The sequence below is a fragment of the Suncus etruscus genome, chromosome 1 (assembly GCF_024139225.1).
Source record: "Suncus etruscus isolate mSunEtr1 chromosome 1, mSunEtr1.pri.cur, whole genome shotgun sequence".
In the NCBI taxonomy this organism is placed as follows: domain Eukaryota; kingdom Metazoa; phylum Chordata; class Mammalia; order Eulipotyphla; family Soricidae; genus Suncus; species Suncus etruscus.
This window is the reverse complement of record NC_064848.1, coordinates 55,914,628-55,942,312: the sequence shown is the minus strand read 5'-3', so window position 1 is coordinate 55,942,312 and position 27,685 is coordinate 55,914,628. Positions and strand designations below refer to the sequence as shown.

Here is a 27,685-nt window from a genome sequence, read left to right as displayed (position 1 = left end):
GGTGCCCAGAGATTAGTCCTGGCAGATATTAGGAACTTAAAAGGATGCATAAGATTGAAATCAGGTCAGCTGCATGCAAGATTAGTGCCCTAGTGTCTTCTTTCTCAATTTTATGCCTATCTTTTAAGATACTTATTTAAATTAATCAGATTTTTTAAAAAAATTCATATGTATTATATTTATCCTGAATTATATAAGTCAAGTAAATGCTAAGTAAAAATTTAAATGGCAGAAAAAGACCACATTCTATCCTTAAGACATAAATATTCTCTATGGTGATCTTATTTTTAGTAATATGAAAGTGAAAACTGAAAGCATGCTGATTTAGTGCACTCTGTATAAGAAGGAAACAGTCTAGTTCTTAAAAAAAAGAGTTCTTTCTTCCTTTAATTTCTTTTTTAAAACTGTATTTATGTATTCATTAATTTATGTGGGTGTATGTGGCACACCTAGTAGAGTACAGGGCTTATTCCTGCTTTTGAATTCAGGGATAACTCTTGGAAGATCATATATAATGACAGGGATAAACCAGGATCAGCTTCATGCAAGGATAGCACCTTGAACCCTGCACTATTTATCTAGCACTCATTCTGTTTTATAAAATCTGTTTATCACATAGGTTCTCAAAAATGACATTTAATCAATAGATTCAGTTAAAATCTATATCTAAAAGACAAATTTTCTTTTTGGGGCAGGAACTACACATGGAAGTGTTCAGGGGCAACTCCTCGTTTGATTGATGGTAAGGCATTATTGCTTGTTTTTAGAGAACTATGACTGCATGGAATGGGATGTAAACCAGGCCTCTCATGTGTAAAGTATATGCTTTGGCCTAATGAGTTCTCTTTCTTGTCTACTGAAAAAAATATCTTAGATGGCTATGTCAATGAGTGGCCATCTATTAAATCTTTATAATGACATGGCAATCATTATAAATCCAATGAAAACTGGCTTTATTAGAAATAATGAAAATATTACTGAAAAATATTAGTCTTGCTTAATTCATTGTCATTTCTCAATATTAAATTATTTTTATAAAGATGTAAAAGAATAAACCTTGCTTACTTTATTAAAATAATTTTGTCAACTTAGATTCTTATGAGACTCGCATGAAAAATAATAATAGGTGTGTATTCTGTTCTGTTCTAATATGCCTTGTCAGAATAGTATGTAGTCAAAATGGAGTTGCATACCCCTCTTAAATATGAAAACAGTCAAATTTTTTGAAGATTTTAGATTGGAATTAATACCATAATCTAACTTTTTTAATTTCAACAAACATATATTTGAAACTTGTAAAAGTGGAGGATCTCGATATTAAATATATTGAAATATTAGCATGGTATACGTGAAACAAGAGTTTTTCATATTAACAACAACTCATATTTATATTTACAGTTTTATTTCCAGATGATTCTACTAATTATTCATGCACAACAATCTCAAAACTTATGTATGCCAAACTGTAGAAAATGTTTGTATATGTTTTGAGTTTCTAGAATATTATGTAATAAATGAATATTCATTGGTGAAATATTGTATTTGGGTCATATATTGATCTCAGTAAAATGCAAGTTTATCTAAGAGAATATTCAGAAGCTCCTGCAATTTATACAGGTCTTAAAGAGGATACAGTTTGGGGCCGGGAAGGTGGCGCTAGAGGTAAGGTGTCTGCCTTACAAGCGCTAGCCAAGGAACGGACCGCGGTTCGATCCCCCGGCGTCCCATATGGTCCCCCCAAGCCAGGGGCGATTTCTGAGCACATAGCCAGGAGTAACCCCTGAGCGTCAAAAGGGGGTGGCCCAAAAACCAAAAAAAAAAAAAAGAGGATACAGTTTTACATATATATTTGATTTTTCATTATAGAAAGATCAATGTTAATCAAAATTTTAATGGATAATTTATTGATGCATAAACATCATTTGATATGTATATACTTGAGAAAAACAAAATATGACTTAAAATATGACAAAATTTGGGGCCAGAACAGTGGTGCAAGTGGTAGGGCATTTGCCTTGTACACACTAACCTAGGACGGAGCTCTGTTCAATCCCCCAGCATCCCATATGGTCCCCAAGCCAGGAGCGATTTCTGAGCACATAGTCAGGAGTAACCCCTGAGCGTCACCAGGTGTGGCCCTAAAACTAATATATATGTAATAAATATTATATAATCTATACTATTATCTGTATGCCATTTTATTTGTATGTAGTATTCGTACTTTAGTGCTCAGGGTTTGCTGACTCAGTACTCAAAATCACAGTGGCAGTGTTCCTGGGAACACATAATTCTGGGAATAGAAATAACATAGGCTTAATGAAGAGCAAGTTCCTTAAGTCCTGCAATCTATGACTAATATCTGTATGTTTAAAATTATATTTTTAAAATAATTTTTGGTAGTCAGCAAAATAGAGAAGAAACTACAGAAGCTCCTTTATATTTTCTGCTTACCCACACTTACTCTTGCCACAGTGTTACCTTTATCTTTTAACAAATGATGAACCAGGTTGGCTAATAAACTCCTGTAGTCCAAGCTTTATGTTATGGTTCATTTATGATTTTCTATTTTATATCATTGTGAATAATTATATAATGGTTGTTTAAATGTTATGTTATACATGTTATTTTAACTAACCTAAAATAGTATGTTTTACTTGTTATTCTTGTGTGTTCACACTACTTTTACACTTTTACACTAAAAATCAATGATCATTTATGACATCCTAAGTTTTTCCTTTTTTGGAATGTTATATAATTGATATTATACATTTTTACATTTATTTACTTTATTGAATAGTATTCATCAAACTGTTTTCCTATATTCACATTTTGATAGTTTTGTAAATGTTAAATATTCTATTTTTAGGATGAATAGTTTATTCATTAACTGAAGGTTTTCTTATTAGTGTCTAATTTGGCATTTATGGCAAATCTGCTTAATTTTTTCTGTGGGAAATTTTGTGCATTTACTGTGAATTTCTAGGGTTTTTTTTTAAATACTTACATATTGGTTTTATCATAGTGTCATTGTCTTTTTGGTGGGATCACACCCGATGACGCTCAGGAGTTACTCCTGACTCTGCACTCAGAAATTGCTCCGGCAGGCACGGGGATAATATAGGAAGCTGGAATTTGAACCACAGTCCTTCATTTTTCATCTGTGTGCTAGGCAAATGCCCTACCGCTGTGCTATCTCTCTGGTTCCTGTGATAGTCTTCTTTAACTACTCAATCATTAGGAAGAGAATATAATAATTTACAGAGTACATCAGATCTAATAGTTTCATAAAGCTAAATTATCTCAGATGTATGTTGTTCAACAAGATTTATAAATATTCATATACCTAAGTTCAGTCCTGTCAGGAGCTTTATGGATTTTTGTTTGTTTGAGGACCATAGCCAATGATGCTGGTGATGCCCAGGGTTTACTCCTGGTTCTTCACTCAGAAACTACTACTGGAATGACACGGGATCATATGGAATGCCTGGAGTTGATCTTATGTTGACTGATTGTAGGCAAGCGTATTATCATTCTTCTGTTTTATCACTCTGGCCTAGATGCCAGGAAATACTTGAAGATTTAATTAGTATTTTTATCATGATGCTCTCAAAATAAAACTATTATAACATTGAATGGGTGGATTTTCACATAAAATAATGTTTTAAATTAATCATTCCATCATCCTGTCTTCTCCCTTCTCAGAATGATTGTCAGTTGATTTTTAAGAGTAGAATTGAGTCATCCATATTAAAGACCTACTTAGTGAAGTGAGAAAAGAAGATCTAGAATTTGGTATCATATACATAATTTACTCTAGTCTTTATTAGGTTGCATATTGTTCAATACTTTAAACACATGTACAGAAATTTTACATGCCACAATTGTGGATGCTTAGTAATAAAAATGTGCTGAGGAATACTTTGGAATGGGTGAATCCCTGAATTTTATAGTCATATTAATAACAAGTGAGTATAATACTTAAAGTTTATGTTCTAAAGGAACATTATTATTAACTAATTATAGGTTTAGGAAAAGTGTTGACAGATCAGAATTTAAAAGAATATAGTCCTGCATGTTCAGACTACAGCATATAGGGACTGAATATTAATATAATAACCATAAAATCTTAATCTTTCTTTGAAGTGCTTTCACACATTCAGTTGTCAGCATTTCAGAATTGAATGCCATGTAGTACTAGAGCCTGACAAGAATATTAAATGTATCATTTACTTGGAAGGAAGCACTAGACATAATGTTACTGCATTTTCAACAATGAAAATTAAAATATCTCTTTTTGGGTAGAAATGTTCCAGCTGTGCCATCATTTGATTTAAGGAGCCCAGACATTGACCTGCTTAATTATTCACTTTTAAGCCTTATTATCCTAAAAATAATTGGGTTTTAGAACTCTGTGCTTTACCTTAAATATAGTAGATTTTTTAAGAAGGAAAAAAATAATTTCTTCCTATTAAGAAATTTATTAACTCAATTTAAATATTGCTTTAGCTCAATTCCTGACCCCAAACTCTTACTTATCCTTGACAAATCTATTAATTTAAGTGAAAATAGTGTATAAGAAAGTGGTGTTCTATTATTGCCTTTTTTTTTCTGAATTCCAAACAATATACCAGATTTAGAATCTGTAAGATTAAAGGTAAAGTTGTCTTGAACCCTTCCTTACAATATTGAATATTTACTAGACCAATTTGGGAAGTTTTGATAAATATTTCATATTCTAACTTATGTTTTTACTAGATAAATAAATGAACATTACTTTGATGTGCTGTCTTTTGTTTGTGTTTTTTCTTTTTTGAATTTTATGTTACAACACCTTGTGGGACTCAAAGTTTTCTTCTGACTCATTTCTGATGTAGTTGAGGCACCATATGGGGTGACAAGGATTGAAATCAGGTTGTCCTTCTATAATACAACTATAATATCTGCTGTATTATGGCACTGGCACCCTTATGTGTTTTTAGTAGTAGTACACTTACATACACTTTATTTGAGACTCTACAGGAGAGTGAAGGGGATGTTTCAAAAGCAATATTTAGAAAGGAGCAAGAAATTACTGCTTTGTTCAATATACGTCATATTCTTTGATATACCCTTTAACTATGTTAAAGATAAGAAGACAAATAACTAATAGGGAAGACTAAACAAATTGGAACAATAAAAGGATATATCACAAAAGGTTTGTTTTATAAATTGTGCAGAAATTTTAATATCTCTTTTCTAAAATTTATTTATTTGAAAGTGTTATATAAATAATGCTACTGTACTTTCTAAAATGAGAAAAATATAGATGCTCTCCTCTTTTGCAGAATAAATTAATTTGTTAAAAAATGAATCAGGATGATAAGCAATAGTTCAGCAGAGTGCTTGTCTTGCACACAGGATGGTTTTGATTCCTACCATCCAAAATTGTCCCTCAAGACCAACTTGGAGTATTCCCAAAGTACAGAGACACAAAATATAAAGAGATTGGGAGTGTTTCTGTTTCTCCAATTACCTAGAAGAGCCTGAAAACGATTGCTAGTGTGTCCTCTTGAAAGACTTGAAAGAATTCGTTAGTGAATGTATCTTGGCTGGGATTTATTTATTGTGAAGAATTTTGATTACCAATTTTTTTTTTTGGGTCACACCTGGCAGCACTCAAGGGTCACTCCTGGCTCTATGCTCAGAAATTGCCCCCGCCAGCTCAGGGGACCATATCGGATGCTAGGATTAGAACCAACGTCCTTCTGCATGCAAGGCAAACGCCTTACATCTGTGCTATCTCTCTGGCTCCTTGATTACCATTTTAATTTCCTCAATAGTGTTGATATTTTCAAATATGCTATATCATCATGTTTCAACCTTGAGAGCTTGTAAGAATCCAAGAATTTAACCATTTCTTCCAGCTCTCGTGTTTTGTGGCATCAATTTCGTTATCTCTGATTTCCCCCTTTGAATTTTTGTAGTATCTGTAGTAATTTGATTTCATTTATAATTCAATTTATTCAGTTTCTCTCTTTTGTGAGTTTTTTGAAAGTTTGTAGAGCAGGTTTATATTTTTTTAAAGAAATAACTCTTAATTTCATTAATATTTTTCAAAATTTTTTAGATTTTTTAATGGCAATTTGATTTCTGCTCTAAGCTTTATTATTTCCCTCCATCTGCCCTATTTTGGTTCATTTTTGGGGGGATCACTTTCCAATTTTACAAACCGAGTCACTAAGTGTTTATATCAGCCCCTCCTTCCTTCCTGATGAGTGCTTGCAGCTTACCAGTTTTCCTCTTAGCACTGCTTTAGCTGTGTCCCACAAATTCTGATAATTAGTGTTTTTGTTCTCATTTGTTTCCAAATGATTACCTCTTTGATTTCATCTCTGGCCCACTGGTAGAATATCTGAGGTTTAAAGGCCAGAGTGATAGCATGATGGACAGGGATGCTTGCTTTGAACATGATCAATCTATGCTTAACCCACAGCATTGCATATGATTCCCTGAACCCCACCAGGATCGATCTCTAAGGAGGGGCCCTAAAGTGAGCCTTGTATATTATAGGTATAGTTCCCAAACCAAAAAAGAAATGCAAAATGTGCATAAGTTTTTGAAACTTTCTGAAGGTCATTCAAAACCTTATAAAAAGAGAAACAACTATAATTTATATTCAATAATTTGGTCATATATTTTTCTTAACCAATTTAATGTTACTGTATAAGCATTAATAACTTCTAATAATATCTAAAAATTTTTTAAAATATGGAACACTTCACGAATTTGCATGTCATCCTTGCACAGGGGCCATGCTACTCTTCTTTGTATCATTCCAGTTTTAGTATATGTGCTGCCAAAGTGAGCACAATATTTAAACTTTTTATATCAATTTCTTATTTAGAAGATGGTTCCCAATTAGTTTTTTTTAAATTATTAGTTTTAATTTTTATTGTGAATAAAGTGAATTATGAAACTTTCACAGTAATATTTAAGGTACATAGTGACAATGAATCAGGGGCATTCCCACCACCAATATCCTCCCTCCACCCCTGTTTCCAGCATGCATCCCATATCTCTCTCCTTTGCCACCTGGACTGCTGATGTAGCTGGTCCCTTCTTTGTATGGCTTGTTGTAGATAGTGTATCGATTCTATTGTTATTGACTTTGGGTTTGGTGTTTTAAGTCTGAACACTTTTTATTTCTACTCAGTATTCATATGCCTATTTAGTTCTGTTACCATCCATTTCCTCCCTCAATTTATGAGACACACAAAGATGATTAAAGTTATGTGGTTCTGTTTTAAAAAAAAGAAAAGGGGGAAAAAAGTACAAGGAGTCCCTCTAGAGTTTTTTTTCTTTTTCTTTTCTTTTCTTTTTTTTTTTTTGTGGGGAGGGGGAGGTTTGGGCCACACCCAGAGATGCTCAGGGGTTACTCCTGGCTGTCTGCTCAGAAATAGCTCCTGGCAGGCACGGGGGACCATATGGGACACCGGGATTCGAACCAACCACCTTTGGTCCTGGATCAGACTGCAAGGCAAACGCCGCTATGCTATCTCTCCAGGCACCTAGAGGTTATACATATCAGTTTAAAAGAAGAGAAACATAACAAGCAAAACAAAACAAAAACAAACAAAAAACAAAAGCAGCAACTACAATATAGCACAAAAAACAAACAAAAAATAATAACCATGAGAATAAAAAAAAGAGTAAAAAGGAAGGAGGGCTAGTTTGGCAAGGTTTTGTGGTTTATTTGTTTGTTTGTTTTGCAGAGGCACAGTAAATATTAGGGAAATTAGAAAGGGGATTCCCTTGGCCTAAGAGATACGGGTTTTCTCTGCCCTTGAAGAATACTGTCATGGGAACAACTACAGCCTCATTTTCACACCCCAAGGTCATTTTATGATGCCAGGAAACTTTTGGCTCAGTTGTGGATGATAAAATCAGGCCTCTGTAGCTAGAAATCTTGGCATTTGCACAGGTCATAGGTGGAGTTCTAAGATAGATTCCCTACATCCTGTGCTATTGATCCAGCCCCCACACCCTTTATTTTTATAATTTTTCCCCAAGAGTCATGATGTTTAAGACATTTTCAGCTCTATCCTATTGTGAATCATTATCATAGTGAATCAATGATAAGAGAGTTGAAAGAAAACTTTGATTGCCAGAAAAGTTATGAGGAGGAAGTAATATTATTGTAAAGTGCTCATTTTAAATTTTGAAGGTTCCTGGGTATGCCCCACCCCCAATTTGGAGATAGCTAGACCCCAACAAGTGAAAATGAAAGCTACCAATCTTGTCCTCTGTCATTCTTTGACTTGCTATTGTGTATATGAGGCTTTGACTCATGATTCATGACTAGATTATGGATGTACTTTAAAATATATTTCTTAAACATTTGGTTTTGATTCATTTTTATTACTCAAGCTTAATTGCTCATAGTTATTATCCATTCTACTCAAAGGGACTATTCAAATTTGTATTAGTTTTTCTGTATTAGAAGCAACTTTGCCCACCACATATAGCATCTACATTCTGACAAATACCTCTACATATGTCACTTCATTTTTATTTATATAGGCCAACAGAAAAGAGAAAGTGAAAAAGTGATAAAATTTATCAATTGCAAAAATATAAAACCAGAGATACAAAAATTATTAAAAATAAAGTTAGTTCTGTCTTCCTGAATCCAAGTCATTTCCAACTCTTAAAAGGCTTTTTTTTAATTTTTCTTTTAAAAGCTTGTGTGACTTTGTAATTGTCATGTATTTAGTAGATAAAATTAAATGCAGAATAATAATAACTAAACATATTAGCATCTGTTATATGGAAAATATTTTTGAATATTATAAAATTTTATAAACATCACTAGTAAACAAGGGGCCAGAAAGATAGCACAGTGATAAGGTGATTGCCTTGCCTGCAGCAGATCCAGGATGGACATGGTTCAATCTCTGGCATCCCCTATAGTCCCCCTAGCTAGAAGTGGTTTCTGAGCGCATAGCCATGATTAACCCCTGAGTGTCACCGGTTGTGGACCAAAAACAAAAACAAAAACAAAAAGAAGGATACAGCAATAATGGATTGCTAATTATATAATATGAAAGATTTATATGCCCCTAAAATGTTATATTAACACTTTAGAAATACAACCAACTAACACATTGTACCCTTAATTTTTATTTTTAATTTGTATTTAAATGTTGACTTAAGTTTTAAACTGTTAAAATGATATATGTATGTCAAATATAATCAACTACCAAAAAGGAAGATAATACTGAGTTTATATTCTAGATTGACATCATAAAGACAAATTTGTTTTGTTTTGTTTTTGGACAACTCTCGGTACTGCTTAGAGATTACTGGGGTTATTCCTGGGGTGCTCGGAGGACTATATGTGATGCTGGGATCAAACACAAATCAGCCATGGAAAACTAAGTACCTGCTGTGCTATAGCTCTGGCCCATAAAGAGAACTTTTAAAAATATTGATCAACATAGTATTCTGTATTCTATAATAAATTTATATGTGAATAAAATATAGCACTTTCAAATAAAATAGCAGCTATAGTTACAGAAAGGTAAACATTTGTGAAAGTTAAATTTTGTTTTTTCATCTAATCCTATCAAAAATGGGAAGAATAAATGAACAGACACTTTAACAAAGAAGAAATACAAATGACCGAAAGGCACATGAAAAAATGCTCCATGTCACGAATCTTTAAGGAGATACAAATCAAAACAACTATGAGGTACCATCTCATACCACAGAGATTGGCGCACATCACAAAGTATGAGAACAAGCAGTGCTGGCGAGGATGTGGAGGGAAAGGAACTCTTCTCCACTATTGGTGGGAATGCCATCTAGTTCAACCTTGATGGAAAGCAATATGGAGATTTCTCCAAAAACTGGAAATTGAGCTCCCATACAATTCAACTATACCACTCCTAGGAATATACCCTAGGAACACAAAAATACAATACAAAAATCCCTTCCTCACACCTATATTCATTGCAGCACTATTTACAATAGCCAGACTCTGAAAACAACCAAGATTCTCTTCAACAGATGAATGGCTAAAGAAATGTGGTACATACACACAATGGAATATTATGCAGCCTTCAGGAGAGATGAAGTCATTCAATTTTCCTATACATGGATGTAGGATTACATGGAATCTATTATGCTGAGTGAAATAAGTCAGAAGGAAAGAGATAGACACAGAATAGTCTCACTCATCTATGGGTTTTAAGAAAAATAAAAGACATTCTTACAATAATTTTTAGAGACAAAAGAGAGGAGGGCTAAAAGTTCCAGCCCACTACATGAAGCTCACCACAATGAGTGGTGAGTGCAGTTAGAGAACTAACTACGTTGAGAACTATCATAACAATGTGAATGAATAAAAGAAGTAGAAAGCCTGTCTAGAGCACAGGCGGGGGTGGGGTGGGTAGGAGGGAGATTTGGGACATTGGTGATGGGAATGTTGCACTGATGAAGGGGGTGTTCTTTACATGACTGAAACCTAACCACAATCATGTTTGTAATCAAGGTGTTTAAATAAAGATATAAAAATTATGTTTTTAAATCATAACTATAAAAAATAAAGGTTTTAAACTTCACTTTTGTTATTCTTTGTCTTTCAAATTTAAACAGCTACTATTTGGAGATACGCACCCCTGGCTTTACTAAGAAATATAGTCAGATCACTGCTCATAAATAATTCCCAGAAGTGCTCAGGAGGACAAGCAATAGTGAGGAATGATCCTGGGGCACAATAGTATACATGCCGGCCTTTGAGCAAACTTCTTCATGGCTTTGAAGTGTTTTCACTTTGTACCTGATTAGTAAGAAATGCTAGTTTAAGATTTCTTGGTAGTGAACATGAACTTTTTTATTTTATTATAAAAGTAAGTACATGCTACAAATTGTGTATGCCTACATTCCATCCTCTATTAGACAGATCATTGCCTCATTGATACTTATGGTACTAATTTAAAACAGTATAACTTGGATTTATGAAGTTTGTTTCTATATATAACCAGTTGATAAAATTGGGGAAAATTGCTTTATTTCATGTATACTTGACTGAGTTTACAACAATCAGTGAAAGAGATAGGATAACAAATTGGAATTACTCTATAAGAACTGTGATTAGTGTGTGAAAATGAATTATATAGTGATAAACTGCAGAATAATTCTCAGTAAATATGTATTCAATTAAATCACACTAAATACCCTCCACAGGGTGGTCAGCAGATCCTGACTTCCGGCTCTCTACAGAATCCTTTCTTGATCAGAAGGCTAGCACTAGCCGGCATGAGGTTTGGGGAGACCCCATGTGGAAGGCCTTCTCCCTAATTTGGGTTGCTGAGGGCCTTCATAGGCCCCTAGCCTTCCCCTCTTCTGCCCCCGGCCTCCAGGCCTTCCTTTCCTGGGCGCCAGCCCAGGCGGCCAGACAAGGTGGGTGTCGGGTGGTCCCTCCTGGATGGTGGGTCCTAACTTGGGGTGTGCTGAGATTTTCTCGGTTGCTCTAAGTTGTCTCTGGCAATTTCTTACCAGTCTACATGTTCAAAACCGCTATCTAGCTTCTCTTGGTTTTAATACCATACTTTTTAATTCCTAATTTAATCTACACCTTATGATAAGCAAAGAAGTAAGAGGGTGAGATTTTTGTTTTTAAATAGATGTAGTCTTGCAGGTCATAAAGATAGAATAGCATGCTGGGACTAGCCTTGTATGCAGCCAACCCAGGATCAAGACCTGGCATTCGATATAGTCCCCTGAGTTTGCCAGTAGTTATATGGATTCCTGAGTGCAGAGCCAAGAGTAACCTCTGAGATCACTGGGTGTGTCTTCAAAATGTATATCTCTCTATTTTCTTGTACTTTATATATATGTGTGTAGTCTTGACAAGCATAAATAATTTGGAGTATGATTGACTCTGATTTTTGAGTGTCAGTTTTAAAAATTCTTGGTTCATTTTACTCACCTAAAATCATGGATTTACAACTAACAAACATCATCTGAAAGTTCTATGCTTGTCTTATCTTTTCACTTAGACTCCCTTTTCCTTTGCCAATAGCTAAGATCTGTGATTACTATGGCAAGAACATCCTAGTTAGCACCATTTGAGGACTAATGCTTCAAAATGAAATCCTTTCTTATTTGGCTGTCAGATTAGTAATTCAGTCAGACTACTGTAATGAGGATTCAGATTTACTGCCTATTTCAGAGAGAGGTTCAATGGGATTGTAACAACTCTAGCCAATCATGCCATATTGCTCAACCTTAGAACACAGCTTATTAGTTGTCCATCTGCTTTTATGTTTGGCCTTCTATCTCATCAAGCAGTTTGAGGGCAAACTTCATATACTAGAACTGGCTGGAAAATAACTAGATGGGCATTGTAACATAATCTTTATTGTTATTTACAGCTAATTAGGAAAGACAAGTCAGTTTTCTAGTTTCTATGCATAGAATAAGATATCATTTTAGGGTTGACATATTATTTTTCTTCACTTGATGAATGTTTACTGTCATGGCTCAATAAGAGATGAGCTACAGTCTGCTAGTTTTGGCAGTGTCTGCTTAGTGGGAATGTTTAGCTTGTCCTCCCGAATTACAACTCCATTTATTTTATACAGTTTCATTAATCTTCTGAGTACCTTCATGGTCAATGATATGGCTACTGCTAGTGTTGAGTGGAGAATTAATTACAAGAAAATTTAAGCAATACATCTATGGGAGGCAGATACACAAATGATTTGAATGTCATTTTAATTAACACAAAACAGACTAGAAATGAACTAGATTACTTTGCAAAAGAATATTTGATATATATATTTTATATATATGTATGAGAGATATAGTAAAAATTAGTAGAATTCATTGGAGAAAAAAATAGGTTGAGAGATAAATTTAGACCTTTATTTTTGGGAAAGAAACCACATAAAAAAACAATGTGAATATTTTCCTATTTTCATAAATAATTAAAATAAATAGATTTCAACTAAGAAGACATTTACATGTGGAAATTCAAACCTTCAACTTGATTATCTACAGACTAGACAGTTACTTCAACCGAAAACCTGGAAACCTATGTTTATTTAGAAAACATCCAACAAATATGAATTTCTTTTCTATTTTTCACTACTGTATGGTAAAATGTCATTTTGATTCTATTGGATTCTATTTCTTTAGATCAGAAATATCAATGTGTCAAATACCATAGAATTATTATAACAAAAGAATAAACCTACACTCATGAGCAAAAAAAGGAAGTAACTCATTCTGCAGAACAAGCTTTATTTTTGCTGAAGTTTTTCTTCGTAATAATTAGTATTTTCATAAACCTACTTGTAAATTTTGACAATTGTTTCTAAGGAAATTTTGACTCCTAGAAAGTTGTGGCTTATTCCTAGTAGACTCAGTTGACTTGTCAGACTGATAGATGAGAATGAGAATGATAATCACTAATGTTTATAGCATACTTGTGCCAGCTGCTGGGCTAACTGCTTCATATCTTTATTATATTTCTGTCTCTTGACAGCTGTGTGACATTGATATTGATAGTATCATTATTTTTACTTTACAATATCAGAATTCTTCATAATTTACCATAAGAAATTTAGTTTTACTAGATGGGACTCTTTCTGGAATTTTAATCCTAATATAGTTCTTCCTGTCTCCTTATCTGATTCATTTCTTATTTATCAGCCATTGAATGCCTGCTATATTTTTTGCCATATTTTTTGATGACTAGAAAATGACAAATCACTTATTTTCCCCAAAATATTTACTTGGGCATTACTATTTTCTTGGATAATTTTCACCTGGTAAAGTCCCTTGATAAAACAGAAATCCGTGCATCTTCCTTAAATAATTATTTCACTCCTATATTCAACATATAAATGGGCTTAGATGACTACAGATATTTATTGCTTTTTCTTATAGGTGTGAAGTTATTTTCCCTTTAGTGTCCCGAGACTGTAGTGACTATTAGCTCTCATCATTATATTCATCACTGTTACTTTGATCATTCCCACTGATTTCCTGAACATTTAATTTAAGTCTTGGCTAACTGCTGCTTTATAATATGATTACTTTCATGATGCGAAGTGAATTCATAAACGTGTGGACAGTCATTGTAATTCTGTTCCTTAACCTTCTCTCTTTTAGTGACATTATCCTCCATAACAGGGCAGACTTACACTACTAATGATCATAACATAGCTTTTGTTACTAACAAATGCAATCTTTTGTAATTTCAGTTTTATACTTCCTTCTTTCTGACTACAAGCTTTTCTCTTCCCATCTTTCTATTGCTAGTTTTCTTCCTGATTGAACTATACCTAACATTCATATTGACATATTGACATTGCCCCCACCTTTCTAACACAATATCTACTGTTCCCTTCCCCTCTTCTTATCTTGTTTAAAATCAATTTCAGGGGCTGGAGCAACAGTACAGTTAGTAAGGCATTTGCCTTACATAAGGCAACCTATGTTGGATTTCCAGTATCCCGTATGGTCCTCCAAGAAATGTCAGGATTAATTACTTAGTGCAAGGTTAAGAGTAACTACTGAGCATCACCAGGTCTGACTCCAAACAAATAAACAAACAAAACAAACAAATTTCAGTTAAAATTATTTCTCTGACATTCCTATCTTTGTTTACTTCTCACCTTCAATTGGAAAAGAAATGAATCTTTTATAAAGCCAGCTTTCAACTTGTTTTGCACCTAGAATTATGCTGAGCACAACTAGAAATAGACATTACTTCTTTTTAAATTGACTAGCTTTATTTTATATACATTATTTTCAAGTGATTTTAACCCATATTCTCAGACTATAGTCCATCTATCTTCTTACATCTAAAACCAAGAAAAACTCTAAAATATGATCTTCTTTTTTTAATAAAGAATATCTTATTTTATATCCTTGTCTCAATTTTAATGAAATTATTATTTGATCCCCTGCATCCCATATGGTCCCCTGAGCCATGAACAATTTCTGAGCTCATAGCCAGGAGTAACCCCTGAGTGTCACAGCATGTGGCCCAAAACAACAACAACAACAACAACAACAAGTTCTGGTTATCTAGTGACTCATATCTTGGCCAAATATGTAATTTAATTCAGTAATAGATGACTCATCTGAATAGCAGATTAAATTTCTGATGATACTGAATAAACCTAATTTTTCCACTAATTATTTCCATCATCTTATTATAAGATAACAGATATTTTAATATGGAAAGAAAGTTTTTAATAGATAAATCTTGTAATAGAAAAAGAGAACTCAAAGGGCTGAGAAACATGCCTACATGTGTAATCATCTTAATTCAATCTCTAGCATCTTTAAGCATGGTATCTAACGTTCAGTATCATGGAGCTAGGCCAGGTCTAGTTTGAAGAAATCCTAAACCATCTGAATGTAAAACACTGTGAATGCATCCTTCTTAAAAAACAAACAAACAAAACCAAAAATCCTAAATGTCCATTAGTTTATTTAATTACTGAGATAAACATTTACTTAATATAGGCCAACAACGAAAACAATTGTGAGCAATAGAACAATTGGATTTTGATAATGTACTTTGCTGTCCATAGAAACTGTGACTAGAAAATCATAAAAAAATTTTCCCAGAAATAAGTTGGTTTTAGCTAAAGAAAATTCAGCATGGGCAACAAAACATTCACAATACTTAAAGGTGAATATACTACAAATGGTATTCAACAACAATCTGAGGTTAAATTAAGAAGAAAATTTTCAAAAAAAGTAGCATAATCTATCAAATACATCTATTTCTAACATAAATGTACTATGTAAACATTGAATATTTGTCTTATGTCTCACTACAAACTGGAGATATAATTTAGAGATAATCAAATATAGACATTCTGTTCATAGGAATAAAGCATAACCTAACATGAGTGTTTGAAATCAAAATTCTTTTAATGAGTTAGGAATGTTCTGGTATAAGATAGTGATAATTTCACAATATATTGAATATAAATATTTTAGAACAAATTTAGTTGGTTGTTTTGGTTTGGTGGTCGTCCTCATGGTCATCCCCAAGGAATTATGTCTGACTTTTTGCTTAGGGAGAACCCTGTTGATATACTTCAGATGCCTGCCCAGCATTTATATGTGTTGTTTTAAAAATGGATCAGTCATATGTAAGAGGAGTGTTTTAATCCCTGTACTATCTTTATATCACTCATTTAGAGTTTCTGAAGGGTTACCAATTAAACTATAATGTTCTAAAAATAGTACTTGAAGGTAATTAGGTCAATGATATCAAATTTATTGCATAAAATTCTAATAATTTGAAGTATTACTAGTATTCAAATTGCTACTTAATTTAAATAATATCTTTCGATAGGAAATTCTTAAAATTTATGATCTTTGATCCATTTATTAAAAACATTAATGAGACTATTTATAAAACAATAGAATAACTCAAATAAGAAAAATGTAGATGTTAATATTCTGATAACTAATCAAAACTTAAAATGGAAAATTAGGTAGATGATGATGAAAAACTCCACGTCAATGTTGAGTGTAAGGTTTTAAAGATTCAGTACATATTAGAGTAGGATATGAGAAGCTCAAGGAGAAAATGAATTTAATAGATATTTTACATATTTTGCTTGAGAATAAAAATGTAAAATTTGGTGAATAATTTCAGAATAAATTTCCAATAGAGAGATAAAAAGGAAAATTATTAAGTCAGAGAGTAAATAATGAGTTTGTATTGTGCATTATTGAATCATGTAGAAAGAAAAAATATTATTCAACTTTTAAGTTTTTCCTAATCAAATAATTTTAATATTGAATGTGTGGAAAGAGGAGGAAAACTTCTTTTCTGATAACTTGTTATAATATTAATACTTATAATGAAAACGTCATTTAAAACATCATTTTAAGGAAAAATTATGGCATACTATTAATTTGTAAGTTAAATTGTAAATTTAAATTGTAATGTAAATGGTAAATTGTAAATTTTAAAATATTATTAAATTATTGTATATTATAAATATATAAATATTTTGGTAGTATTATAAAAAGTATAAGGAATTTAAAGATATGACTGAGATAAACAGTAGAACTCAAGTGTCATCGGAGTAAAAGGGAGCAATGGGTTTCTTACTTTCATTAAAAGCTTATTATATTTTTTTATTTTGGGGGTTAGTGTGAAACAACCTGTCAGTGCTCATGTCATACTCCTATCTCTGTGCACTAGGATCATGGTTTATGCAGTATTAGGAACTGAGTCAAGTTCCAATACCTGTAAAGAAAGTGCCTTAATCCTTGTACTCAGCCCCCTCATTAAAGGTCAAAGAGTACAATTTTATTTTGCATATACTAATAGATAGAAATTATTAACTTTATGTAAAAACTAGGAAATATTTAGCTACTAGTTAGAAAACAAATAAAAAAGCATCTATTTGCTATGAAACTTTAAGAATACTGAGTTTGTTTTAACTTTAATTTCTCAAGTGGTTTTTAAAAAAAACTTTGCTTCTAGTTGTCTTTTATTCCCTAGCTTTATACTGATTCTTGTTTTGGTAATTTTATACTTAAGGCTAAGCCTGTTTGTTTTTAAAATAATGGCACTTTTCTTTTTTGTCTTAAATTCTCATTTCTTATTTTCAGCTCTTGACTTCTTATATAATTGAACAAGTATTAATGTATTCCAAGTAATTTTGTTTATGGAGAATTGTAAATTTTCTGAAAATGGTAAATATTATAACAAAACAATCCTAAAAATACACTAATGGATAACAGTCTGTCTTCCTTAAATGTTTTCTCTATCTTCATCTCCACTTCTTTCATCTGTCAACCAAGGCTAGTGATTCTCTTTATTTTGAAATCAAAACATAATGACACTATACAATTATTCTAAATTTTTACTATAATTATGTTTTGTAATTGTAATGTTTAAAATGAATCTTTATCTCTTTGTATTTGGATTACAGGAAAGATTTTAAATTACAAGGAAGTATACATATAATGTTTTATATAATAATATGAATTAGTTGACCACTTCTAATTCATGGTCCCTTGATGTTCTTGGAATAAAATAATCTACTGCTCACTGTCCATGAGACAGAAAAATAATATCCTGCTGAAAAGCCAAGTGCCCAACTTTGAGCATATGTTGTGGACTAGTGTATGAGGGATAATGAAGAGCATCGTGTTGTCTTCAATACAATTTCAGATAGAAACATTAATTTGGCCAAGTTTTGGCAAATTATTTCTTCACTGATCTGTATTTTTGAAATTTATTTCAACATTTAAACTCATCATAATATATAAAATGAAGTATTTAGTGTTTTATTTAGTTATAAAATAAATAACTATAGTTATCTCATGATCTGATTGTATTTAAAGAATTACTTAATTCTCAACTCACACTTTACCATTTGAACATGCAATATATTTTTTTGTGTTTTTTTATTGTTGTTTTGGTTTTTGGGGGCCACACCCAGTGGTGCTCAGGGGTTACTCCTAGCTGTCTGCTCAGAAATAGCTCCTGGCAGGCACGGGGGACCATATGGGACACCGGGATTCGAACCAACCACCTTTGGTCCTGGATCGGCTGCTTGCAAGGTAAATGCTGCTGTGCTATCTCTCCGGGCCCGTACATTTTTGAATTATATGGAAATGAGATAAAAGACAGTAGTCCTTGCCTTTGATATTTATAACTGGAAAGAATATTATTTCTAAGCAAAATTGATCAAAAAATATATATATCTTTGATTTTACTATATACATGCGACTCATTCAAAGTGCTCCTCGAAGAGTGCAATTTTGGCATAAGATATTTTGAATTACAGTCGCATAATAAATTTATTGGAAGTAAAATGAGATTTTGAACATATAGCTCATAGAAAAAGAAGAAAAACAGTTTACTAATTTACTATTATTCAGTTTACTGAATAGAACAAAATTCTCAATATTAATTTTGCAAAATTAAGTCAGGACAATACACGTTAGTAAATATGCATTAAAATTGACATCATTTCACGTTTGTCTTCAAGTTAAGAAATATTAATCAGTTTACAATGATGAAAATGAACAAATTAATTTCCCTTAGCTAGCCCAATAATTTCCAGAGTTCTAACTATCTTTCTGTTAGTTAAAATTGCCCAAAACAAGCAATAAGAATACTTTGTTTATTTTTATTTGCTCGTTTAATGAATGGGAATGGAATTTTGGGAAATAGAGCAGAAGAATTACTTTAGATCCTTAATTATTAAATTTGTATATTTTCACACATTCTATATAAAATGATGATAGCATAACACAATTTACATAGAAATTTATTAAATTTACTTGTTTATATATGCGAATTTAATCTTAAATCATTCAAATATTTGTTGTTTGCAGCAGTGGGTAGGAACCCAGGGTCTTATAAATTCAAGTCAAGGGCTATATCTGAGTGACATATCCAGGCCACTTCCTACTTATAATTTCTTTTGAAATCAATCTGAAGATCCTGTTTTAAGGTGTTTCTTTAAGCCAAATTATAAAATTTATTGTTTGTCATTATTATGTCATTTAAAATGTAAAAAGACAAAAAGTTTAACATGAAAATTGAAAAATAAAACATGATTTATATTAAAATATCTATACATTCTTACTTAATGATATCTGCTGAAAGAATATAACTTTATAGACGCATATTTTAAACAGAATTCTTCTTATTGAAATTGCCCCTTGATCCAGATTTGTTTACACTAGGAGCATAAAGAGAGCTACAAGTGGTCAGTGTAACACTTATCCAAGGCTCCTGTGGAAGACCCCAACTTTAAACTTAATGAATTTTCTGCCTCAGTTTTGATACTTTTTCATTAATTTCCTCTGGATAATAAACCACTTCAATTCTATCTGCTGTCCTGAGTACCTCGTGTAGGTCTTGTTCTAACTGCAGCCCTGGAAGATAAAATTGGCCCAGAACCTTGGGAGAGCAGCCTGGTGGTAGTTGGAGATAGAGGCAATGGTGCAAGGATTCCGTATGCTTTTCCTCTTGCTTCCACAGATCCCAGTAGGAGTGAAAATGCTCCTCCAAAGGCACCTCAAAACCAGCTCTTTGCACTTAAGCTATGTAACACAGAGGATTGGGCTCCTTCCCTACAAGGGCACGATCCTAAATTGAACCCTTCATCCCATGGCTAATTCCCAGAGCAGAGTTGGGTGTGACCCCAAATGAAACAAACTGCCTCCCATCCATCACCACCACAACAAAGCACAAGAAAACAAAAATTGAAATAAACGACAACAACCAAAAAATCTATTAGACCACCTCAATTGCCTCCTTGTCTCTCATCATAGGGTTCTCCTTCTTAAAGAGCTGGACCTCTGGATTCTACTTTTGAAAAAAGATCCCCCAAACGACAGAGTAAAAAAGAAAATGACAGTAAAAAAAGATCCCAGAAAATTACTGAATAAAAAAAAGTATATAAGAATGTTTTATTATATCTTTTGTTCCAAATAATTACTGCTTTTCTCAATCACTCTCCACTCTCCAGTTTTGGCTAATAAACACACACACACACACACACACACACACACACACACACACGAACATGCACACGCACACGCACACGCACATGCAAAGCACACACACACACAAACAAGGAGTTTGCATTGTGGAACCTCAACAGACTCTTTAATTTAATTTAACGTAAATTCTCTGGTTTCTGTTTATGAGTCACAGGAGGACACTGAGGGCTTACCCCCAAGTTCTCTCAGAGATACTCCTGACTGGGGTGCTGTTTTGGGTTTAAGAGGAAGTGGGCAGTCTATGTGGCATGCTGAGGAATAGATTTGGGTTGGCTATATACATGGGAACATCATAAGTGGGAATTTTAAAAATCTCAAAATCTTAAAATCTGCATCTATAAAAGCAGATATCATTAAGCAAGAATGTATAGATATTTATTTATAAATAATGTTCTTTATTCAATTTTCATGTTAAACTTTGTGTTTGTCTTTTTACATTTTAAATGATCTTCAAACATCATACCTGTACCAGAAAAATAATAGGTATGTTGATATGATAGATGACGCTTCTTAAAAAAATTCAGACCAGGGGGTCCCAAGAATTAGCACAGCAGTGAGGCATTTGCCTTGCATGCGGCCAACCCAGGACTGAACTGGGTTCGATTTTTGGCATCCCATATGGTCCCCTGAGCCTGCCAGGACTTATTTCTGAGAGCAGAGTCAGGAGTGTGGCCCAAAAACAAAAACCAATATCAGACCAATCACATGAAACTGAAGATTTTTGTTTTTGGAATTAACTATTTTTCAAAGAGGCAGATTAGGGCAAATGAAAGCAAATGAATTCAAATCCAAAAAAATAATTTTAAAAATAATTTTCTAAATAATCTTTTTCAACTATAGGATTTTTATTATCCCATTTCTCTTTAGCCATATTTAAATAAGTTATTAAAAATACAGAAAACAATTTAAACCAACAACATATTTTCCTGAAATTTGAAATTAAATTTGTAATTTAATTTATTATGATTGTTTCAGTTACATATATTTTTCTATTTCTTTATCATATGCCTTTGAGCAAGCTATTTTGTTTAAAGTGTAATATAACTGTTATTAAGCATAATAGCTAAGGTAAATGTTTTAGATTTCTAATTTTGTGAGGTTAACTAATAATCATAAACACTAGTTTTATATTCATCCAAAATTCACTGGTGAAAATTTTTATTATCTGTAGCTTATGCTTTGATAATAATGCATAACATGAGAAAAGTAATCAAATATAATTTTTACTACTGGAAATTTTTTAGAGCGTGTGTGTGTGTGTGTGTGTGTGTGTGTGTGTGTGTGTGTGTGAGAGAGAGAGAGAGAGAGAGAGAGAGAGAGAGAGAGAGAGAGAGAGAGAGAGAGACTACTGGAAATTTTTAAAGCTACTCAGTTTTGTACCAACCAAGAAAAAATAAATCATCTTAAGTCATTTGGATACTTTCAAACATTTTAAATAGGTATAGTAGTTCTATTCATTAAGATTATATTCAACTTTCATATAAGATTATATTCAATCAGAACTATATAAAAATTTCATGCTATGGCAATTAGCTCTAGAATTCAATAAATATCAACATAGTAATGTAAAGCTCATTTGAATAATCACTATCAATGCAGTTCCTTTATTCATCTTAATTCTCCAGTATAAATATTAGTTTCAGTAGCATTCAGTAGTAACTCAAAGTGAATAGTAGACTTATGATATTATGTCATTGTGTTTGGAGTTTATAAAGCAAGTTTATCATCATTAGCTCTCATCTAGTTATATATATGTTTTAAAATTTTTTGCTGATTAGATTGTTCTAATTATTTTTCTTAGAGAGCTATGATGACTATTAAAATAAGATTTCTAATACTTTTCTCCATGTTTTATTTATAGAAAAAAGGTGACTAAGCACTTTTATGTTCTTCTTTTACTCATTTTAGCCTAATACAAGTGCTAGTCATTTTATTGAAAGAAAAATAATAATGGATTATTTTTTTCTGCTAAGTTTTAGTGCCTTCTTATTAAAAAAGTGATATTCATTGGCTTAGCTATTAAAACACAGAATGTCCAGTTTATGAATAAACAAAGGTAAATTTTAATCAAACAAAATGTTACCACTTGAACTGCTTTTTCTTTTTTTTTTTTTTTTTTTTTTTTTTTTTTTTCGGCCACACCTGTTTGATGCTCAGAGGTTACTCCTGGCTAAGCACTCAGAAATTGCCCCTTGCTTGGGGGGACCATATGGGATGCCAGGGGATGCGGTCCTTCCTTGGCTAGCGCTTGCAAGGCAGACACCTTACCTCTAGCGCCACCCCACCAGCCCCATTGAACTGCTTTTTTTTTTCAGTGATATTGGTTACTGAATTTTGAGAGGATGATACATTATTATTACTTCCAGAGAGATCAGTTATAAAACAAGTGAAGAAAAATCTAAATGTTTTAAAGTCTGGAAAAAGAGATTCTTTTCATGAGTATTATTCCAGTATAAAGGTCTGCACTGCTTTTACTTTTCTAGCATTATTATCATCGTTTACCATCAGATTTTCAAGTATCTTCTTTTTTCTCTTTGCTTCTTCAATTATTTTTACTCATTTAGTTCAAATTTTTTGGGAATTTGGCTCAGATATCATAGTATATTTAATATTCAGAAAGAAGAATGAAGACAAATAGTGAGATATTTGAATCAGAGCATATAAGCACAGATCAAAACAAAAAACAAAATAGATATATATCAATTTTTCTCTGTAATTTTGACTTTGTGTCTTATTAAATATTACTTTAAATTACCTTCACCTTGGAAAATAGTTTTTAATATTTACAATAGAAGTGTAATTACTAATATAAAAATTACTAATTTAAAAAATCTCTCAAGTAATGTTTACATGCCATGAAACTTAAGAATGTGGGATATCACAAAATTTATTGATAAATATCTCTCAATTCTTAAAATTAGAAAGAATACTTCCACATTCTCTTTTCCTTCTCTGTGATCATAATTATATTATGTCAAATTATAATGAACTAAAATGTAACTATCCTGTCCTTTTTGGAATGGTTTTTGATTAATAATAATAATAGAATAGAATAGTAACTTTATTTATAAAAAATGCTGGTCATTAAGTATTAGCTAGTGTACACTGACCAGTAGTCCTCAAACTTTTTAAACAGGGGCCAGTTCACTGTCCCTCAGATTCTTGGAGGACCAGACTATAGTAAAAACAAAAACTTTGAACAAATTTTTATGTACACTGCATATACTTTATTTTTAAGTGAAGAAATAAAACGAGAACAAATACAATATGTGTCCCTCAGGTCATAGTCTGAGGACCATGAAAATATGCTATGGAAGAATGACATATGAGTGTCCAGAGATCTGAAATATGTGAACTCTCATGAGAAAGTGTAAACTATTTCATATCAGATAAATGGATTTGTGGAGAAAGGGCATGATTTTGCAAATTTAGACTCATTAACTTATATGGGTTTTAGTAAACAATGATGTAAAATTATTTTTCACAAACTCAGATTTCACAAGTGAACTATTTATAATTTTTATTTGTTTCTTTTCTATTCTGCAACATTCCAACACTATATGGTAAAGGATTCATTGGCTTCAATCTGTGCTACTGCAAGAGATTCTAACATTTATTCTCCAAGACATAAAAAAGTGTGTGTGTGTGTGTGTGTGTGAGAGGGAGAGAGAGAGAAAGAAAGAAAAGAAAGAAAGAAAGAAAGAAAGAAAGAAAGAAAGAAAGAAAGAAAGAAAGAAAGAAAGAAAGAAAGAAAGAAAGAAAGAGAGAGAGAGAGAGAGAGAGAGAGAGAGAGAAAGAAAGAAAGAAAGAAAGAAAGAAAGAAAGAAAGAAAGAAAGAAAGAAAGAAAGAAGGAAGGAAGGAAGGAAGGAAGGAAGGAAGGAAGGAAGGAAGGAAGGAAGGAAGGAAGGAAGAAAGAAAGAAAGAAAGAAAGAAAGAAAGAAAGAAAGAAAGAAAGAAAGAAAGAAAGAAAGAAAGAAAGAAAGAAAGAAAGAAAGAAAGAAAGAAAGAAAGAAAGAAAGAGAATCGAAAGAAAGAAAGAAAAAGAAAGAAAGAAAGAAAGAAAGAAAGAAAGAAAGAAAGAAAGGAAGAAGAAAGAAGGAAGGAAGGAAGGAAGGGAAGAAGGAAGGAAGGAAGGAAGGAAGGAAGGAAGGAAGGAAGGAAGAAAGAAAGAAAGAAAGAAAGAAAGAAAGAAAGAAAGAAAGAAAGAAAGAAAGAAAGAAAGAAAGAAAGAAAGAAAGAAAGAAAGAAAGAAAGAAAGAAAGAAAGAAAGAAAGAAAGAGCATGTTTGGAAACAGGAAAAATTAGGAAAAACAGGAACACTAAGAGGATGAGAAGGGTGGGAAATGGAAAGGGTGAGAAAAATGAGAAGTACTCAAATTGGATTCTAAATATTAGAGTTTTCTATCTCATGAAACAAATGCCTGTTCTAATGAAGTTTAAAGTCTAATGGAAGAAGAAAATAATTTCATCTGAAGAAAATATGTAACATTATATAAAGAGAAGTGTATCTGATTCAAAAAACTCAGTGGCTAATCTTAAATAAAGTTATATGGGAGATCTCAGTGATTAAAATGATTTAGTCATTCATTCTCATGTTTTATTAAATCATTATGTCTTCAGGGCAGATAATTGTATAGATACATTTAACAATGCCCTAATGTCCTTGATCATTATTTAAAAACCTTGTTTTGGGTTTTCAGGACTTTCAAAAGGTATGCTGTTTTTTTATCAAATGCATTCCATTACTCATTAACTTAAAATTATAACCCACCAGGTCTTTGCTAATGCTATGGGACAGATTTTTTTCTAGACACTATGGAGTATTCCTCAAAAGTAAATTTGGAGATGTCATTTTCTCATAAAAACAATTTATTACTTTCAGTTCTACTATTAATTTGTAAATCTAATTTGGGAGGAGCACTTTATGCTCCTTCAGTGAACATTTCTATTATTGCTTCAGTCACAGGCACTAGGCATTCAGATAGTCACATTTTATTTTGGTACCTAATTATAGACCATATCATGTTAACATTCAATTCCTCCCTGAAAACAACTTTATAAATAAGAAATAGCTTCTGTTATTCATTATTTTGAGTCTACTATGTACATAACATGTCAACTATGAATGAAGCATTTTATATTTATCTTACTCCTCTAAATGTTACTTACTGTCTTACTGTATTGATAAGAGAATTGCCATAGAGTCAAAATTAATATAGTGTTATACAACTAATAAGTAGTTAAGCTGAGAATCAAAATAATTTAAAACATCACACATTTTTACTATTACAACAAAATTTTTGTGTAAGTGGCTTAGTTCTCAGTGATATACGTGGGACTACACTTATTTTGTCTTTTTTTTCAAGCTCTAACATAACACCGTGAAAATAATTTTTTACTTAATGAATATGAAGAAATGAATAAATTAGCAAGATAAGAAGAGATATCACCCTGTCTCACCTTTATAAGAATTTAGTAACAGAATGTATCTTTGCGGGGCCGGGTAGGTGGCGCTGGAGGTAAGGTGTCTGCCTTGCAAGCGCTAGCCAAGGAAGGACCTCGGTTCGATCCCCCGGCGTCCCATATGGTCCACCCAAGCCAGGGGCGATTTCTGAGCACATAGCCAGGAGTAACCCCTGAGCGTCAAACGGGTGTGGCCCAAAAACCAAAAAAAAAAAAAAAAAAAAAAAAAAGAATGTATCTTTGCAAAATGATAATAATTAATGAATTTCTCAAAGTATAATCATTCCTCTTAAAATTGAAATAATACATAGGTTTGCCATGTTTAGATATTCTTCACTTTTATATATATTATATTATATTATTATATTACATTACATTATATATAATTATATGTAAAAGTGAAGAATATATATATATATATATATATATATATATATATATATTGATATCTCACATGCTCTTCACCACCAACTTTAACTGTGATATTCTCTCTGTAAAGTTCAAGAGGTCTTCAAGGCAGAGTCTTGTCTTGGGGTTTATTTTCTCATTGTGCTTAATAGGATTCCCTCTCTTCATTCTATTGTTTGTTTAGAGACAAAGAACTCATTCAATTCTCTATGGACTAACAATGCTTATCAATGAATATTCATTTATTTTCACTACTATAAGTTGAATTTTATTCATATACTTAAAACCTGCTTTATTTTTTTTTTATTTTTTAAAAAACTAAGCATTGCTCAGGGGAAGATGAGAGTTTTCCAGCAATGATCAGTCAATCCAGCATACAAATTCAATGCAAAGGCTCAAAAATGTTTTACTGTTTAGCTCCTCAATAATGAGGATCACACACACAAAAAAATAATAATGAAGATATCTGGGCAATGCCAACACTGCTCAGTGATATCCAGGACTACATCCAGTGACAGGAAATGAATTTATGATCCTGTGTATTCAAGTTTGGGGGTCTGGCCCAGGATATCTCTCTGGCTCCCACTTACTACCTTTTAGTGTTTCAAGTAGAAGAATTGTTTTGTGTAATTTATTGACCTCAATTAATTTCCATGGTGTTAGGTTGACTTTCTCAGTAGGAAAATTCGTCAGTGTGGCTGATGTCATGTCCTAGGCTGATAAGAATTGAACTTGGCAAAGACTGAGTCAGGAATTCTTCACTAATCTGCACAGCAACTTCACTTTAGAGTGTGTGTGTGTGTGTGTGTGTGTGTGTGTTTGTACACGCATGCACATATACAAAGCGCATTTCTGGTCAAAGTTTTTCCAATTTTTATTTTTTAATTTTTTTGCTTTTTCTTGAATACTTCTTAGTTTTGTAGTTAGTATTTATTTTATTTTTAAATTAAGTAACTTCAAAATACAGAGTTTAAATGTTGTTGATAGGGGGTAAGATAGGTTTTATTTTTGACTTGCTCAATTTTGGCTATGAACCGTTAGATAGGAATTTCTATATTTTTTGTGTCCTATCATAAAAAAGATCTTTACAATCCCTTTATTTTAAAGTTGTTGTAGGATTAAATAATTACTTTATATAAAGGATCTAGAAGAACACAACGTTTAGTAAAGCTTCATACTGCCAAAGCTAGTTGCAACTATTATCTCATTACTTTCCATATTATTGTAGTTAGTCTGGGCATGATTTTATATATATAT

At 32.3% G+C, this 27,685-nt stretch overlaps 1 protein-coding gene and 1 non-coding gene across 2 annotated transcripts in view; one reads left to right on the top strand and one right to left on the bottom strand.

The window, feature by feature from the left end:
- Positions 1 to 27,685, top strand: part of LINGO2 (leucine rich repeat and Ig domain containing 2) — a 1,160,605-nt gene that overhangs the window by 358,597 nt on the left and 774,323 nt on the right. The gene's annotated exons all lie outside the window — the stretch shown is intronic.
- Positions 6,742 to 6,848, bottom strand: LOC126026844 (U6 spliceosomal RNA). The gene has a single exon (XR_007502060.1). It is a non-coding gene; the product is annotated as a U6 spliceosomal RNA (small nuclear RNA).